Source organism: Chrysochloris asiatica, unplaced genomic scaffold, assembly GCF_000296735.1.
Source record: "Chrysochloris asiatica unplaced genomic scaffold, ChrAsi1.0 scaffold00070, whole genome shotgun sequence".
Lineage (NCBI taxonomy): Eukaryota > Metazoa > Chordata > Mammalia > Afrosoricida > Chrysochloridae > Chrysochloris > Chrysochloris asiatica.
In genome coordinates this window covers 15,909,889-15,929,966 of record NW_006408588.1, presented here as the reverse complement: position 1 = coordinate 15,929,966, position 20,078 = coordinate 15,909,889, and the positions used below count along the sequence as shown (strand labels likewise).

The 20,078-nt window shown below is 45.5% G+C and overlaps 1 protein-coding gene across 2 annotated transcripts in view; it reads left to right on the top strand.

Moving 5' to 3' along the window:
• Positions 1 to 20,078, top strand: part of ESRRB (estrogen-related receptor beta) — a 180,286-nt gene that overhangs the window by 53,126 nt on the left and 107,082 nt on the right. The window contains exon 1 of one of the 2 annotated variants that reach the window (XM_006864779.1): positions 19,990 to 20,015. The exons of the other annotated variant lie outside the window; for it this stretch is intronic. The gene's annotated coding sequence lies outside the window, so the exon portion shown is untranslated. Of the gene's footprint in view, positions 1 to 19,989; positions 20,016 to 20,078 lie in introns of those variants that run through there. 2 annotated transcript variants of the gene reach the window in all.

The following is a 20,078-nucleotide window of genomic DNA, read 5'->3' as shown; positions in this document are numbered from 1 at the left end:
CACAGGTCTGAACTGTTTGTGCACCTGTACACATGTCTGAACTGTTTGTGCACATGTGCACAGGTCTGAACAGGCGGCGGCTGTCTCCCATCACATTGCCTTGATGCATTGGAGGGAACCTCCACTCTGTTGTGAGAGTGTATGCATCCAGCCTGAAGATGCTGCTAGGACAGAGAGTTCTGCCCGCAGAGGTTCCAAGGCCCAAGCTCCCTGCCCACCTCTCCATCTCTATCCTCTTCCTGGCCCCAGGGTCTGCCACAGTTCCTATTCCCAAACATCCCAAACTACCTCCAGTTCCCCTGATGTGAACTCTTGTTTCATTCCTCTGAATTTCGCACATGCTGATGGTCCAAAGTGCCATTCCCAGCTCACGCCTCTTCTTGACATGACCGACACCTACCTGGTCTTCAAGACATAACTTCAAGGACTCCTTCTCCAGGAAGCCTTCCCTGACCACCTTCCCCTACAGAGGGTTAGACTGTGCATGTCTGCTTTGTGGGTTGTGTGACTTTGTATGTGGCACTGTCATAGCAGTTTAGACACTGTATGGTCATTATCTTTTCACTTATCTGTACCCACTATGAGTTGCTGAGGTTAAAGCTATCTGACTCAATAAATGTGTGATTTGCAGATGATACAACCTTGCTTGCTGAAAGCGAAGAGGACTTAAAATACTTTGATGAAGATCAGTGACCACAGCCTTCATTCAGTATGGGTTGCAACTCAATGTAAAGGAAGCAAAACTCACTACCATTGGATGAATAAATAGCATCATGTTGTTTTTGTTTGTTAAGTGCAGTAGAGTCCATTCTAACCCATAGCAACCCTGTATAGGGTTTCTGAGGAGCGGCTGGTGAACTTGAACTGCCGACCAGCAGTTCAAATTGACTTTGCAGTCCAGCACATTAACCCACAGTGCCATACCAGAACTCTAACATCATGATAGATGGAGAAAAAAATTGAAGTTATGAAAGATATCATTTTGCTTGGATCCATTATCAATACTCATGAAAGCAGCAGTCAGGAAATCAAATAACATAATTGCATTAGACAAATCTGCTGCACAAGAGCAAAGATGGCAAGGTGACCCAAGTCATGGTATTTTTTAATAGCCTCGTATGCATGTGAAACTTGGACGTTGAATAAGAAAGACTGGAGAAGAATTGATGGTGTTGTTACGGTGTTGGAGAAAAATACGGGAAGTACCATGGCCTTCCAGAAGAACAAACAAATCTGTGCTGGAAGAAGGACAGTTAGAATGTTCCTTAGCAGCCAGGAAGGTGAGACTTTGTCTTCAGACATATTATCAGAAGGGACCAGTCCCTGAAGAAGGACATCATGCTTGGTAAAATAGAAGGTCCGTGAAAAAGAGGAAGACCCCCTAACGAAATGGGTTGGCATAGTGACAGCAGCAATGGGCTCAAGCTTAACAATTGTGAGGATGGAGCAGGACCAGCAGTGTTTGATTCTGTTGTACATAGGGTCACTATGAGTTGGAACTGACTGGACAGCACCTAACAACAACAAAGTGAAATTAAATAAAACGAATAGCAGCTTTTTATGAGATGTAGAACGCATTCCTTACTAGACACATGGAGCCCACATACATAGCTCCCAGGAAGCGTATAGCATGTGGTTAACAGTAAAACCCTATGTTGCTGTTGTTAAGTACCATGGAGTCAGTTCCAACTCATAGTGACCCTGCATAGGGTATCTGAGGCTGTAAATCTTTACCGGAGCAGAAAGCCTCATCTTTCTCCTGCCCCAATTAATATATGCATTTTTAAAGAACAGCTGGTAGTTTCAAACTGCTGACCTTGAGGTTAGCAGCCCGATTCATAACCACTACGCTACCAGAGCTCCTATGTTAGACTACACTAAAAGCCATCCCCACTATAGTCAATTCCAATTCGCAGTAACCCTACAGACATGGTAGAACTGCTCCATAGGGCTTCCAAAGCTGTAATCTTCACGGAAGCAGATTGCACTTCTCTCTCTAATGGAGCAGCTGGTGGAGTCGAACCACCACCTTTCAGTTAACAGCCAAGTGCTTAACCACTGCACCAACATGGCTCCTTGTTGTTAGAATGTTGTTGGTGGTGTTCAATTGCTGTCAAGACTCATAGTGACCCTGTATAGGGTTTTCAAGGAGTGGTTGGTGGATTTGAACCACTGACCTTGGGTTAGTCTTGTTTTTGTTAAGTGCCGCCGAGTCGTTTCCAACCCATAGTGACCCTTTATAGGGTTTCCAAGGAGCGGCTGGTGAGCTTGAACCACCGACCTTGTGGTTCAAACGACTTTGTAGTCCAGCTCATTAACCCACAGCACCGTTTGTTTATCCTACAGTGCTACACCAGGGCACCATATTGTTAGATTTTTGTTGTTAAGTGCCGTCGGGTCAGGTCCAACTCATAACGACCCTGTATAGGGTTTCTAAGGAGCAACTGGTGAATCTGAACCTCCAACCTTGTGGTTCAAACCAACCTTGTGGCCCAGTGCTTTATCCTACAGCGTCAACACCTGGATCCAAATCCTAGTGCTGCCCCAGCTGTGTGACTCGAGTCAAATGATTTTGCCTTCTTTGTGCCTCAGTTTCCCCATCTGTAAAAGAGGATCCTAATAGTCTGCCATATTAGGATTGCTATGAAGATTCAGTGAGTTAATACATGCTCCAGTCTTGGAACAGTACCTAGACATGATGAGTCCTATATTTGGTTGCTATTTTTGATTATTGTGTGCTTTGGAATTGTGGCCTCTGGTGTTTTCTCTGGGCTGCTGCTAAGCTTGCTGTTTCTGTGGCCTTGCTTGCGTTAGTGAACTTTCTCACTCCCCACCCACCCCAACCAGTCAGCACAGAAATAATCCAATTTTACTTGATTATTAGTCATTACTTTCTGCTGTTGTTTTTGTTTGATACATTTTTTTAAAGTATTTTAGATTTAATTGAGTTGATTGATTAGTATATTTACTGATTGTAGGGGGCTACTGTAGCTCTCTTCTCCCTCTGTCTGCACCTTTCTCTACCGGAAGAGGATCCAAGCTGATGGCAGGTGCCCAGGGCCCATGTCCTGAGACTGGAAGGCCTAGCCTTGGCTGGCTTTATGGTCTAGGGCAAGTCCTTACCTTTTCTGAGCCTTAGTTTCTTCATCTGTAAAACGAGGTGTGGACTAAATAACTCTTCTGATCCCTTCTTGATCTAAAATCCCATAAAGGTCTACATTTGAGCTCCCCACCCTCCTTGTCTGCGAATTATTCATTCACTCAACATTCTTTTTTTTTTTTTTTTTATTGTGAATTGAATGATAGTTTACATGGGGGAACATTGATTATACGTTTCATTGTAATGATTACAATCTCCTCCATGGATCATCATTCAACAGTATTTGCTTCTATTCCCTCTGGTTTTTTTTTGTGGGGGGAGGCGAGTGTTTGTACACTAAAGCACTCAGGACTATATAATCATTTAAACAACCAAAGGGCACGTCTGCAAGCCTGCCTCCTGGCTGCCAGCACACTGCCTTTCTCTTTCCATGAGTCTAGAGTCCTCAGCTGCTCTATCTCTCCATGTCTTCATCTCTGCCTCCATCTCTGGTATCATTGCCTCTCTGGATAGGGTCCCATGTTCCATTTTTCTCCCTTGTCAACATTCCTGAGAGCCTGCTTCTTGCCAGGCCCTGAGCTTGGATTTTGGGCAATTTGGATGTGAGCAAGTGAGGTAAGCAAGAGCCCTGCTACCCAGGAGTTAGTGGGGGACCCTAATATTTATAACTTAGGTGTGTTCTGAGCTCAACAGGGTTTTCCATGCTTATCCAGAACAAAGCCCCTAACTCTGGAAAGTTGACAAGGGGGTGACATTTGTGTTCACTTTGGTGGAGGGAAGTGACGTTTATGGAAACTTCCATGTGCCACGTGTAATGTGCTAAAGTGCTTGCTGCCCATTTCGTCTTTAATCCTTCTGAGTAAGAGGATAGAGTATAAGTTGTATAGTCTAAAGCCTGAAGCTTTGCTAGGTTAGTGGCTTGCGTAAAGTCACACAGCAAGTGACGGGGAGAGGTAGACTTACAGCTGAGGTCTGAGCAGTGTTACAGTTTCACACCACATGCCATAAATCATTGTCGTCAATAATAATAACATAGCAACCCTTTAGGAGGGGGTAGAACTGCCCCATAGAGGTCCCAAGGCTGCAATCTTTGTGGAAGCAGACTGTCACATTGTTCTCCTTTGGAGCCTCTTGTGCATTTGAACAGTGGACCTTTCCGTTCGCAGTCCAGCACTTCACCCACCCTGCCACCAGGCCTCCTTTCACATCATGTTACACTATTAAATGATTTAAGAAGGTAGAAAACGCCGGTAAACTTCTCCACACATCACTTCTGTTTTCACTTTTGCACATTTTCCCCCATATATAGGGATATGACATTTTCTATTTTTCATTCTATTGTTGTTAATTACCGTCAAGTCAGGTTCCAACTTCTAGCAACCCTGTACAGGGTTTCTGAGAAGCGACTGGTCAGTTTGAACTGCTGACCTTGTGGTTCAAACCAACCTTATGGTCACATGCTTATCCTACAGCGCAACACCAAGACTCCATTTTTCACTTAGAGCTTTCTTATGTTTTCTGGATATCACTCGTTGATTCACACCTTTATGGAGCACCTACTGTGTGTCTTGGCTCTGGAAATAAAACTATAAGTCAAATAAAGTCCCTGTCCCTTGTGGTTGGCAAGTAAACAGTAACATAATGTCAAATATTAAGAAGGACTATGAAGCAGAGGGTAACGAGATGAGATCTGGTGAGGGCTGTTGTAGAAATGGGGGCCAGGCTGTCCTGTCTGAGGAGCTGACATGCCAGCAGAGGGAACTGAACTGAGGGAAAGGCCATGTGAGTTTCTGATGGGATAGAGGGAACAGCAGGTGCAAAGACCCTGAGGTAGTAATGTGCTTTTTTGTATTTGAGGAGAAACAAGTAGGCTGGTTGGCTGGAACATGGGGAGAAAGTTGAAAAGGGATCTAGGGGCCAGGTATTAAGGGTTTTTGTGACCATGATAGGGACTGCGTTTTATTCTCAACATGCCTCTCCATTGTCTTCCAATTCCCATTCCAACAGCTACACACACAGTTCAATCCAGTGGATGTGGAGTTGTTTATCAACATTGGGATTGCTTCTGGGGGGGACTTGTGTGGCTGCATGTATGTGTGTGTGCACATATATGCATGCTGTACATTGGAGGTTCATCCTACAGGGCAAATTTAAGCATGTGGCTTTTTGCTTCTGATGAATTATTTCCTTTGGCTAAACCTGTAGGAGAGAGATAAGTGGCTCAAAGTGTTTGATCATCTTCACGACTCTTGACCAGTAAGGTCTTACTGTGACGTGATGGAGAGGGAATGCATCCGAGGCAGCAGACCTTCTGTACAAAGGTGCACAGATAGGGAAGAGCAAGGTTTGTCCCGAGGCCACACGACATTAGTCATGCCATCAACTTCTGGCTTGATGGAGGAGCCATCGGTCAGAATGCAAATGTCTCCTAAGGATGGTCAGCCCAAGAGCCATATTGGCGCCTCAATGTCCTTTCAAGAGGCAGCGGTGGGACTTTTATACTTTTTTCCTAGTGTTTCTCTTTCTCTCACTCTTCCTCTTCCTCTTTCTCTTTCTCTCTCCCTCCCTCCCTCCCTTCTTCCCTTCCTTTCTCCCTTCCTCTCTCCCTGCCTTCCTTCCTTCCTTCCTTCCTTCTTTCCTTTTCTTTCTTAACAGTGTTGAATTTCCTGGAAAGTTTCTGTGAGCCCCTTCCCCAGCTTTTGGAGATATTACTATTAACTCAACTCCACATCTTGTTTCATTTCCCTTGTTTCCCATTAATGTGCTCTGTGTTTCAGGATTTGGTCCAAGACCCTTCACTGTGTATTTCCTCAGTACGCTCTGCTGAGGGGCAATTTCTCAGATGTTCATGACCTTGATGGTTTTGAGGAGTACTAAACTTAGTACTTTGATATTGCAAAGTTTTTTAACTTCTTTTTTCCATTTGACATTACCATGTCAAGAGACTATGAAATGCTAAGCTCAGAAATCTGGAGTCAAAGGGGCCTGGGTTCAAATCCTGACTCTGCCTTCTAGTCATTAAACAATACTGAGCAGGGAAGCTTTCTTTCCATGGCTCTTTAATCTATACCCAAACCAAAACCAAACCTATTGCCAGTGAGTCTATTCCAGCTCATGCCAACCCCATGTGTTACAGAGTAGCGCTGCTCCACGGTTTTCTTGGCTGAAATCTTATGGAAGCAGATCGCCAGATCTTTTGCAAAAACTGATGGGGGCCATGTCTGACTTCCTCTGGCTTCACAAGGGGAAAAGAGAATCAAACTCAGAATCAGCCCCAGACTGATTCCTATGAAGTGGAGGTCAGACATACCTCCACCCTACAACCTTCTGACATCAACTACATCTGGGTTCAATAATCCATTGCAATGGCCACACAGAACTCATACTAATACTCATGATTATGGGGTTTATTAGGGAGGTGAACAGGGTACAATTCACAATCAAAACCAACTCAGGACGCGGGAGTTCTTCAGCCAGGATCACCTCTTCTCTGCCAGACTGCAGGCACGCCTGGCTCTTATTGTCTTCAGCGCCTCAGCCTCTGCCCTGCTCCAGCAAGTGTTACTGAGCCTTTCAGTCTATCTGTGAATGTCCAAAGGGCAAGCCAGCCGCCTGTGCATAAGCACTCAGCTTTACTCAGCCCATGGGCAAGGAACCCCATAACTGCTCTGTCTCTCCACACCACCATCTCTGTCACCGCCTCTGCTGTTACTGTTTTTCCAGATAGGGATCTCACATGCCACTCATGCTCTTCTTTCTTGATGGTCCTGGGATGGTCTGTTCCTGCTTCTGAGATGGCTCCCTTTAAACATCGTGGGATGACAAAACTAACCAATACTAGCCTTAGAGTCCTCTATACCTTGTTTGCATGGTTCCACCCAATCTGGTGCTGTAGGATCAGCACTGGGGACTGTGGACCACAAAGCCAGCAGTTCAAACCCACCAGCTGCTCCACGGGAACCTTATACAGAGTCACTATGACTTGGAACGGACTCAACTGCCCTTACAACAACAACCTAATCACTTGGTAGGAACTAAAAAGACTTTGGATAGAAAAGCCCTATCAAGTAAATTCAGGTACCCTTCTTAGGTGGAGCAGCTGGGAGGGCTCAAACTGCCAGCCTTGAGGCTAGTTGTTGTTAAATCCCTTTGCTGATTGCAAACTATTTTCTCTACCTAAAGATAGTGAGGTTGGCCCAGGATCCATCAGTGTTTTATTCTGCTGTGCATAAGGTCATTATGTTGTGCATACTGCCTAGATGGCACCTAACAAAAACAATAACAACAAGGGACTTTTGCATCTATATGGTGCTGTTGACGTTAAGTGCCCTCGAGTCAGTTCTGACTCATAGCAACCCTGTATAGGGGTTCTGAGGAGCAGCTGGTTAGTTCAAACCGACCTTATGGTTGAGTGCTTATCCTACAGCATCACACCAGGACTCCTACATTGTTGTTGTTGATGTGTGTGCCGTGGAGTCGGTTCCGACTCATAGTGACCCTGTATAGGGTTTCTGAGGCTGTAAATCTTTACGGGAGCAGAAAGTCTCATCTTTCTCCTGCGGAACAGCTGGTTGTTAGGTGCTGTCGAGTCAGTTCCGACTGCCAGTGACCCCATGTACAACAGAATATAACACCGCTCAGTCCTGGGCCATCCTCACACTTGTTCTGTTTGACCCTATTGTTGTAACCACTGTGTCAGTCCATCTCACTGAGGGTCTTCTTCTTTTTCGTGGATTCTCTACTTTAACAAGCATGGCAGTTCATGTTCTGGTTATTAATGGATGCTGTTTCTTCTCATTTGGAGTTGTAGCCCATCAGCAAATGAGGATCTAGAATGCTTTGCCTCCCCCATGTCATTAAGGTCAACTCTACTTTGAGGAGACAGCTCTTCCCAGGTTGTATTTTGAAAGCCTTCCAATCTGAGGAGGTCATCCTTCAGCATGCTGTCAGACGGTGTTTAACTACCCATACGGTTTTTAGTGACTTTTGTTACTGTTGTTGTTAGGTGTTATCCAGTCATAGTGACCCTATGCACAATAGAATGAAACACTGCCCGGTCCTGTGCCAACCTCACAATCCTTCTTACATTTGAGCCCATTGCTGCTGCCACTGTGCCAGTCCATCTCACTGAGGGGTCGTACTCTGTTTCTTAGACCCTCCACTTTACCAAACATGATATCCTTCTCAGGTTTCTCCTGATAATCTGTCCGAAATATGAGAGATGAAGTCTGACCATCCTGGCCTCCAAGGAGCACTCTGGTTGTACTTCTTCCAACATAGATTGTTGGTTCTTTTGGTATTCCATGGTACTTTTAATATTCTCCTCCAAAACCATGACTCAAATGCATCAATTCTTCTATGATCTTCCTTATTCACTGTCCAACTTTCACATGCATATGAGGTTATTGAAAATACCATGGCTTGGGTCTGGCGTACCTTAGTACTTAAACAGACGTCTTTACTCTTCAACACTTTAAAGAGGTTTTGTACAACAGATTTGCCTAATGCAATACGTTGTTTGATTTATTGACTGCTGCTTCCATGAGTGTTGATGGTTGATCTGAGCAAAATGTAGTCTTTAGAAATTTCAATCTTTTCTCTATTTATATAGATGTTCTTTATTGATTCAGTGATAAGGATTTCTTTTTTTATATATATTATTGAGGTGCAACCTATACATAAGGCTGTGGTCTTTGATCTCCATCAGTAAGTATTTTAAGTCCTCTTTGCTTTCAGCAAACAAGGTTGTATCATCAGCATATTGCGGGTTGTTAATGAGTCTTCCTCCAATCCTGATGCTGTGTTTTTTTTTGCATATAACCCAGCCTCTCAGATTATTTGCTCAGCATACAGATTGAATAAATCTGGTGAAAGAATACAACTTGGAACACACCTTTCCTAATTTAGTCCATTCAGTGTGCTCTTGTTCTGTTCCAATAATTGCCTCTTGGTCTCTGTACAGGTTCTTCATGAACACAATTAAGTGTTCTACAATACTCATTCTCCATAATGTTGTCCATACCTTGTCATGATCCACACAATTGAAACCCTTTGCATTGTCAATAAAGCGCAGGCAAACATCTTTCTGGTATTCTCTTTTAGACAAAATCCATCTGATGTCAGTAATGATATGCCTTGTTCCATGTCCTCTTCTGAATCCAGCGTGAACCTCTGGCTTTTCTCTGGCAATATCTGGTTACAGCCATTTTTGTATTATCTTTAGCAAAATCCCTGTGATTAATCCTTCAGAAGTAGGCTATTTCTTCTTTCTTTGTAATCTGTCTTATTCTGGAAACTCTACTGAAACTTGTCCACCATGAGTCACCCTGCAGGTATTTGAAATGCCAGAGTTATAGCTTTCAGCATCACAGCAAGGAGCAAGCCACCAAAGTACAACAGACATCCATACAGTGGGGGATAGTACTTATTCTGAAGACCTGATGCACAGTAACTGGGAGGGGAATACAAGTGCCCTAAGCTCAGGGTTCATGCTCATTGTGTGGGTGGGCACTTGGTGGGGCTGAATAACCTGAAGTGGTTTCACTTCCTCTCCAGAGCCAGGGCTGAAATGCCAGGGAGAATGGTGCTGTGGTTGGGACATCTTTGAAAGAGACAAAGGTTTACAAAAGTTTTGATCCTATAGTAACTCCAAGTTGGTAGCAAAATAGAGTATCCCTGTTTTAGAGATGAAGAAACTGGGGTTCAGTTCAAAGTCTCTGAAGGAAGTGACAAAGGCAGGACTTGAACCTGAACCTAAATAATACAGATTTAGTGTAGTGTAGTGGTTATGAGTCAGACTGCTAATCTCAAGGTCAGCAATTTGAAACTACCAGCTGTTCTATGAGAGAAAGATGAGGCTTTCTGCTCCCGTAAGGATTTATAGCCTTGGAAACCCTATACAGGGTCGCTATGAGTCAGAACCAACTCCACGGCACATAACCACCACCAAAAACAACCACAATACTCTGGTCTGAGCTGGCTGGCAGATAGGGAGGTAGTTCTGGGGTGGAGGGGTGTGGAGAAGTTCTGCACCCCCTGGATTGGAGTTTGGTCAGGCAGACACACTGGGTGGGAAACTGGAGAGTTATGGATTCTCAGTCTGTACATAGCATGGTGATTTCATTTTGTAATACAGGTTTTTCTTTTAAAGGTGATTTCATTTTTTAACCTGTGATTTGCCCATGAAATCAGCCTGAGCCAAGAAGCTTGGGACTGATGCCCAACCTCCCCGTACTTTCCTGCGGCATAGTCATCAAATCTTGGGGTTGGTAGTCCTGCTCTTTTCCTGGGGGCCCAATGTGTTACCTCCTGCTTCCTGTCTTGGACCTTCAGGCCTCTCTAACAGATGGCTAGGTGGCCCATGTTTGCCAGAAAGGAAAGTGTAATGACTGAGACCAGACAGGGCAAGCAGCTCTCTTGAGGACACACACAGCCTCTGGGTAGACGTCGGATCAGATGATCACTGGGCTTCCTCTAACAGGCTTAAGAACTGAGAAGAAAACTGCATTATTTGTTTAAACCTGCAGTGTAAACTGGGACGTTACACTTCCATTTTCGACAGTGGAGGGGGGAGGCCACTGTGGGAAGAGAATGGATTCATAGGTCTCTTCTGTCCTTGAGTGAAGGTGTATGCATGGACATGAGAGAGAGAGACAGATAGACAGACACAGAGCAGAGAAAGAGAGAAACATGTAGTAAGGACAGAGGGCAAAGCAGTTTGTCACTTATACCACATGGGCCATTTATCCTCAGGCACAAAGGTGGCAGGGGCGCCTGGAGCCAGTAGCTGTCATGCCCTGGACGTTGGGGTTTGCGCTCCATCCACTGTTTTTAGGGGAAGCCTCAGATAACAGCTGTGTTGTCCCATAGTTCCGGAGGATAGTTGTCTGAACTCTAGGAGGACGATCCTCTTGTGGCTCTCTTGGTTTCTGGTAGTCCAGGCATTCCTTGGCTAACAGCTTGCTGCTACATTCTCATTTTCCTTCTGTCCCTATCCACTTCTCAACTTTGTGGATTGAGAGCTCGCAGCTCTACAGGTAGACCATGTGACCCTGGCAGTTCCTCTCGTCCTCAGAGGTTGCTTTCTGCCATCCAGATTTCCAGATCCCTGTGGAGTCCTGGGGTGGCACTGTGGGCTAATGCGCTGGACTACAAAGTCTGTTTGAACCACAGAGTTGGCAGTTCAAGCTTACCATCTGCTTCTTGGAAACCCTGTACAGGGTCACTATGGGTTGGAACTGACTTGAGGACACTTAACAACAATAGTCCAGCCTGGCATCTCACTGACCAGCGCCTCATTTTCTGGGTCTCAGTGGCTGGCCTGGGAACCCTCCTAGAGACATCAGCCCCCACACTCAGGGCGTTCTGCGCCTCTTTACATTCATTACCCACCCAGACTGGGGCTATTTCTCTCTTCAATTACTGCCAGGTTGATTGGGGTTCAAGACAGTGTGCTATGAAACTGTGTGAGCCATGCAACTCATCATCTATGTGCCTTGATAGCCCTGTCTGTAAAATGGGTCTAAAGTAGCACCCTAATCTTCCAGAGTTGTTTTGAGGATTAAATAAGTGTCTATGTAGCGTAGTGGTTACGAATCGGGCTGTGAACCGCAAGGTCAGCAGTTCGAAACTACCAATTGCTCTGCAGGAGAAAGATGAGGCGTTCTGCTCCCGTAAAGATTAACAGCCTCAGAAACCCTGTGCAGGGTCGCTATGAGTCGGAACCATCTCCACGGCACATAACAACAACATATGTCTATATTGTCATTAACTGTCCTTAGGTTGGCCCTGACTCATAATGACCTCATGCACAGCAGAACAGAATATTGCCTGGTTCTGCACCACCCTCATAATTGGCCTCTGATTGGACTTTGGTGATCCATAGGACTTTCACTGGTTAATGAATGGAAGTAGATCACCAGATCTTTCTTCCTAGTCTGTTTTGGTCTAAAAGCTTCACTGAAACTTGTTCAGTAGCATTGCTGTTGTTATTGTTAAGTGCCATTGAGTTGGTTCTGACCCAAGCAACTCTATATAGGGTTTCTGAGGAGTGGCTGGTGAGTTTGTGGTTCAAATCGACTTTGTAGTTCAGCACATTAACCCACAGTGCCACACTAGGACGTCAGCAGCATAGTAACACACAACGCTCCATGACAGACAGGTGGTGGCTACACGGCCAGGAAGCAAACCTGGGTCTTCCTCATGGAAGCCAAGAATTCTACCACTGAGCTGCCCAAACCCACTGCCATACAGTGAGCTCTGACTCATAGCAACCCCATACAACAAAGTTGAATTGCATCATAGGGTTTCTGAGACTAAATCTTTATGGGAGCAGACAGCTTTATCTTTCTCCCATGGAACTGTTCTGGGTCTGGTGGTTACCGCCCCCAACATCTGCCTGCCAATTCTCTGTTTGCTGTGGGATGTTCCCTCTCCTCCCCCACCCTGAACCCCTGCCCATGGGCTCCTGCTGTCTACACTACCTAGGCTCTGTCTTTCCACGGAGGAAGGAGAGCCATTGTCCAGTTTGGTGCTGGTGGAGGTGGCCCCAAGGAGACGTGGTGGTGCAACGGTGAAAGCACTCAGCTGCTAGCCAGTTTCTGTGGGAAAAAGACACTGCATTCTGCTCTCATCAAGATGGACAGACTGTGAAAGCCTGTCATGGGGCAGTTCTCTGCCCTGTAGAGTCGCCAGGAGCTGCGTGTACTCAATGACACTGAGTTTCAGTTTGGGGGTGCTCTGTTTGGGTGGCCCCTGCTCTGGGAGTCATTGCCAGCAGCATCTTGGCTTGAGGAAGGTTGCATTAGTGAGCAGCAATTGAAATGCAAAATAGCATTCTGATGGCGTTATCAAGCTGTTTGTTTATCAGATCAATAGTCAAAATGCCCCATCTGGAGAAGGCAGCTTGATAAGTGACAAATGACAGCTTTTCCAAGGACAAGTCAGTCAGTGGGGGAGAGAATGCAGCCCTCCCACTCCACCCCAACTGCCCAGATAAGGGAAGGGCCAAGGAGCCTGGGGGTGACCCCACTTCCATTCCTCTTCCCAAAGCCTGCACATATACACCCCTTTCCTCATTTCCTACTTACACCCAGTTTGCAGAGTGGACAACTGAGACCCAAATTATCCAGGACCATCTGCTGTAGGGTAAGTAGTGGACTGCAAGGTCGGTTTGAATCGCAAGGTTGGTGGTTCAAACCCTCCAGCCCCTCCTCGGAAACCCTATACAGAGTTGCTATGAGGCAGAACCAACTCAACGGCACTTAACAACTACAATTCTTGTTGTGGATGAAAGAACCTGCTGCATCCAAGAGAAAGGAGGGGTGGTGGAGCCTTCGCTAACACTTATGGAGTCTTTTACTGGAGGAACATCAGAAGGGATCCGTCACTGGTGAAGGACATCATGTTTGGTAAAGCAGAGAGCCAGGGGACACCAGGGAAACACCCGAGGAGAATGGGCTGTCACAGTGCCTCAGAACCCAGCAACATTTTGTTCCATTCCGCATAAGGCCACTGCGAGTCTGATCTGACTCAACAGCAATTGACAATGGAGTTGCTTATTGATGATGTCATTTAATCCTCAGAATAAGCAGCTGCGAGGGAGATATTTCTAAGAGCCTAGTTTGCAGTTGGGGAAAATGAGGCATGGAGAGTTTAAACAGCTGGTTGCAATGCTGGTAAGTGGCAGAAGTAGATTCAAACCAGGCTGCCTGACTAGCATCCTCATGCCAGGTCTCGGCTGGTTCCCACTCACCATGTCAGGGAGTGCCCAGGTCGGTTTTCACATACACAGGGAGGTGGTGTCCCTGAGGGTCAGAGATTCTGAATGACTCTGGAGTTAGGCCACCTGTTCTTAACCCCATTTCCCTCAAAACCCAAACCTACTCTCATCCAGTTGATTAGAACTCACAGGAATCCTGTGTAGAGTTTCTGATGCTGTAAATCTTAAGGGGAGCAGAAAGCCTCGTCTTTCTCCTGTGGAGTGGCTGGTGGGTTTGAACTACCAACCTTGCAGTTAGCACTCCAAAGCTTATCATACAGTACCACTTCCCACAATTTAAGGAAGATCGTAGAAGAATTGATGCCTTTGAGTTGTGGTGTTGGAGGAGAATACTAAAAGTGCCATGGACTACCAAAAGAACCAATAGATCTGTTTTGGAAGAAGTGCAGCCAGAGTGCTCCTTGGAGGCCAAGATGGCTAAGCTTCGTCTCTCATACTTTGGACATATTGTCAGGAGGGAACAGTCGCTAGAGAAGAATGTCTGCTGGGTAAGATGGAGGGTCAAATAAAAAGAGGAAGACCCCCAACGAGATGGATCAGCTAGGTGCCATCATTGATGGCATCAAGTGTGGCAGCGGTAGTGAGGTTGGCCCAGGATCGGACATTGTTTCATTATGGTGTGCATGGGGTCGCTATGAGTTGGTTCTGACTCGATGGCACCTGACAACAACAACAACAATGTATATTTATTAACATTTTGAAGCCAGGTTTCTCAATAAAAGTGTTTCAGACTCTAGCCTAAGTTGCTTGCCAAACACATCACATAGTTTTGGATGATTTAAACCAAACACACAAATAAACAAACAGAAAAAAAGAAACATTCATATACCATTTGTAAGATCATTAAACCGGATTAGTGAATTCTGTTGGAGCTGATGATGGTGTTACCCCATTAGGGAGTTTAGGGGACCCTGTCTGGGTCTATTCAATTGTACACAGCAACCACTAAGGTCAGTGATGATGAAATTAAATTCTACTATTTTTTTCTGTCTGAAATTGATCAAACATGCAATCAACATGTATGGATAATAAATGGTGATTGGAATGTGAAGGTTGGCAACAAAGAAGAACGATAAATAAGGCCTTGGTGATAGAAATGATGCTGGAAATTACATAATTTATTCATTGCAAATATCTTCTTTTAAATAACGTAAAAGGCAACGATACACATGGACCTCACCAGGTAGAACACACAGGAATCAAATTGACCACATCTGTGGGAAGAGATGGTAGAGAAAAAGAAGACCCCCAACGAGATGGATTGGCACAGTGGAAGCAATGAAGCAGCAATGGGTCCAAGCATAACAATAATTGTGAGGATGGCACAGTACTGGACAGTGTGTGTTGTTATGTTGTGCATAGGGTGGCTATGAAGTAGAACTGATCTGAAGTTACCTACAGATCAGCAACAGCAGATCAGGTCTCTGTGAGCTCTGCTCTTGGGCACCACCACCAGCTGGCTTCTTTCTGACTCTGGTCCTCTCTTGTGACTGTCCCCAGGGCTGTCATATCCTGGGTGGTGTAGGACTTGGGCATGGTCATATCCCACTCAACTCTCAGACTCCATTCAGTATGTTGTTTCTTCGTTCAACAAGAACTTGCTAAGCACCTGCAGTGTGCCTGGCAAGGTACAGACAAAGCCCTGAGGAGGGGAGGGGGCAAAGACCTCAAAGGGGGACATGGTCCCTGCAGGCTAGTGGCAGCAAGAGGCCAGTGTGGCTTAAAAGGAGTGATCACAGAGGAGCATGGGTAGAAGATGCATTACAGAGGTGGCAGGGTCAGATTCAAGCTGCAATAAGGAGGCCAGGATCAATGTTTTTACTGTATCTTCATTTGCTACTTGCTCCCTAAAAGTGAAGATGGGCAGACTTCAGCTCACATTCTTAGAAGGCCATCATGCTTGGTAAAGTAGAGGGTTAGCAAAAAAAAAAAAAGGAGGAAGACCCTCAATGAGATGGACACAATGGCTGCAACAAGGGGCTCAAACATGGCAACGGTTGTGAGAATGGCACAGGACCAGGCAGTGGGTCACTTTGTTGTACTTAGGGGGTCACTATGGAGTCCTGGTGTGGCGCTGTAGGATAAGCACTTGACCTCAATGTCAGTTTGAACCATGACGTTGGCAGTTCAAACTCTCCCGCCACTCCTTGAAAACCCTATACAGGGTCGCTATGAGTTGGAACTGACTTGACTGCACTTAGCAACAACACCCAGGTTCACTGTGGGTCAGCCCGAAGTAACAACCAAAACTTTCTAGTGCTGCTGAAAGTGGATGGCTTTAATGAATAGAAATTTATTTTCTCACTGTTCTAAGAATTTAAAATCCAAATCAGAGTCTTTTTAAAATCCAAATCAGAAGTCCATTTTGTTGTAACTTTTACTTGGTTTCTTGGCAATCCTCATATGGTATTTGTTTCCACTCCCCCCACCCCTCCGTGTGCATGTGTGTGTCTAATCTGTTCCCTCCGTAACTCAGCAATAATGATTACCCTATGCTGGTATGACCTCAACTGATGGACTGATCACATTAGATTACATTGTATTATGGAAGTGTCCACAGACATAGGAATTAGGATTTCAATACATATTTTGGAGGACACAATTCAATTTATAACATACTGGGTGTGTGATGGGAAGCCCCTGACAGTGTTGAGCGGAGAAGTGTTACGTCTTCTTCTCTTGGATCATAGCTCACTATAGCATTTCCTTGCTGGGTGATCCCTGCCAAGATACTTGTGATCTCTGGGTCTCAGCTTCCTTATCTGTAAGATGGGAGACTGACAGTCCTGACCTAGACAGGTTCTTCTCAGGAACAAATGACTTAGTGCATATAGATTCATGGCCAGCATAGAGCAAGCCCTCCAGCAGTAGCCACTATGATCATTGCAGACATCAGGACCAGGTCCCAAATGTCCACCTGAGTAAAGATGTCTCTTTGTCATCCACCCAGATTGCCCACAAAGACTGAAAACATGAATCAGGAAGCGACATGGATGGTGGGAGCCCGAAGCTTCCCAAGTCATCCCTGCTATGCATAAACCCACAGAGGAAGGAAGGGCCTCTGTCAGGACCCTTGCTTCTGATCTGAGTCTAATCTCCACACGGAGTCTGTGCACAGCCCTGTGGGAACACAGGTTTGCAGGGGCAGTGAGGCCCAGCAGGAATACATACCAAAGACACTCAGGAGTTTTATCACACCAGGAATAGTGTAGAAGTTGGTAGTGGGAACCACGCTCCTTAACTGCCAATTCCATCTTGGGTTGCATAAATAGAAATATAGCAACTAGGATGAGGAAGGTGGTATTTCGTTGGCATGCTAAGTTCTGAGGCCCCTCCATAAGAGGAGTAGACTGACCAGATGGATTGTTCTCCTTGAAGGACAATCAGTAAGCCTAAGTGGTTCTAGGTTCAGGAATGTTGATCCTGGTGTGGAGGGGGCTCACTAGGGAGAAGGCAGCTGCTTTCACAATCTAAAGGACTGTCCTGTGGAAAGAGACTCCACTTGGCCTATAGATTCTGAGTTGTAGAGCTGTATAAACCACCCCTGGAAACTCCAGACAGGAGTCTGGGTCTCCAAAAAGAAAGGAAGTTTATTATTCCTATTTAGCAATCTATTGTTGTGTGCCATGGAGTCCATTCCAACTCATAGCAACAGAGGAGAACTGCCCCATGGGGTTTCCAATGGTTACAAATCAGGCTGCGAACCTTAAGGTCAGAAGTTCGAAACTACCAGCTGTTCCGCGAGAGAAAGATGAGGCATTCTGCTCCTGTAAAGATTTACAGCCTCAGGAACCCTGTACAGCGTCACTATGAGTCGGAACTGATTCCATGGCACATAACCACCACCAATCTTTATGGAAGGAGTCCTTGTGTAGCACTGTAGGATAAGCATTGGACTGCAAGGTCGGTTTGAACCACAAGGTTGGCAGTTCAGATCGGAAACCTCATACAGGGTCACTATGAGTTGGAACCGACTTGATGGCATTTACAACAACAGTCTTTATGGAAGCAGGCGGCCACATCTTCACCCATGGAGTCACTGATGGGATGGGCTTTAACACCACTACCACCACACTGTCAGTTTGCAATGAGTGTTTGACCACTGTGCCACCAAGGGCTCCTTTTTAACAACCTTCCAGAAAGGTTGAAGTTTGAGTGAGTTCACGCTGAGGTGTTTGGAAGAAAGGCGTGGTGATCTACTTCTGAAAGTCACTGAGAAGCATGTAACCACAGCTCTTCTCTGATACACATGAAGTTGCTGTGAGTTGGAATAACTTGATGACAACTTATTTTTTAAACACCAAAGAAGTTTGTATCTTGCCCACATAATATTTTGATGAGGGTGTTCAGTGGGCAGCCTTCCAGTTCCTTTAAATTTTTGTCTCTGTTCCCCCAGAACCTTGGAGTCACTTCTAGATCCTCTGCCTGTAGCCTGCAGGTACGGTAAGACAGAGAAAAAGGAGGAGTACCATGAGAAATTTTAATGACCCAAACTGGGGAGTGGCTTATAGATCTTCTGCCCACATTCTGTTGGCCCAGATCAAGTCACATGACCATAGCTAACTACAAGCGTGACTGGGAAATGTAGTCTTCTCTGGAGTCCAGGAAGAGAACAAAATGGCTTTTGGTGAACTCATAGCAGTCTTGCTACATCTATTTATCATATATCTTTGAATCTATGATATCATCTATTATAAGACACAAGATTATTTTTGGAACCACTAATTAAATTAAACTATGTCATGCCATCAATTTCAGATGCATTCTGATTGCCAATATGTTAAAATGATGTTGCTTAGAGCCAATGAAATACGGTATTGTCTCACCTTGAGGGCAGGGACTTTGTCCACCTTGTTCACCAATGTGTTCCCAGTGCTAGAATAGTGTCTGCCATGTGTTAGACATTCAAAGAATAATAATTGGACAAATGCCTGAGTAAGTGGGTGAATGAGATGGTGTGTGAGATACTCACTTGGTCCACTGTCAGAGCCCCCTTGTGTGAGTCAAGGCATCAGAGAATCAGCCTGCATACACTCACATAGTCAGAGATGCTGCTGGGGTCCAAGAACAACTGCTCACTGCAATTAGGGCTCCCAGGAGGCTCTGTCTCTGGCACCTGCTCATCTCTGCTGTCAGCTTCTAGATTTTTCTCTCTTGCTGTCCATTGATCAGTTCTTGAACTGTCCATCTTATCATTTCTGCCCATGGAAAGGTAACTCTGATGCCTAAAATCTCATGGAAGAACTCATTGGCCCAGTTTGGGTCAGGTGCACACCTCTGGCCAATCAGTTGGGATGAGTGGTTGGTTGTTTTGTTGTTGTTGTTATTGTTGTTTTTAATGTTTTATTGTGAATTATGTGATAGTTTACATGGGAGAACATTAGCTTTACATTCATTCTCTCGTATATCGTTTCATTGCTATGGTTACAATCCCCTCCATGCATCATCAACCAACTAAAGGGTATACTCTGCAAGCCTGCCCCTACCCTCCCGGTCGTCAGCACACAGCCCCTCTCCCTCTCTGGGTCTAGAGTCCCCGGCCGCTCCATCACACCATGTCGACGTCTTTGCTTCCATCTCTGGCATCACTGATTCTCTGGGTAGGGTCTCGCACTCTGCTCTTCTCCCTTGATGGTTCCAGGGAATCTTGGCTCCCGTACTGCAAAGTCAATCACTCCCCTCTTTTTGCTACAAAATGTCCACCTTTCCATTTCCAACCCTCACAGTCAGTCCTGACAGCAATTATTCACCATTGTACCACAGGGGACCTATCCCCATCTCCTTTCATTAGCCCCACCCAGACAGATGGGATACTACTCAGTGGAGATTCTATGTTCTTCTGTACCCTCTGGATCTAGCTCCATCTTGAAAGCTTGTAAGCCAGTCACTTCTTGCCTTTGTAGCCCCTCCCCACCCCCCATTTTGGGTAGCCCGTGTCCAAGTTGCCCATCCCTGTCTATTCTGTGTAAGTAGGGGGTGGGAATGATCCTCACTGTAAAGATTTGTTCCCTCTTTTGAGCTACTGCATCCATAGGTGTAGCTCAAGTTCATCAAATTGTATCAGATTACTTTTTTTTTCTTCTTCTTTCTTCTTCTAGTTGAGCTCTGATAATCCAGTCATTGGAGCCAGGTCAAGTGGGTATTATCTGCAAGTGTGGGTGTTCTTGTGCATATGCCCTCTCTTCTTATCAGCTGGAC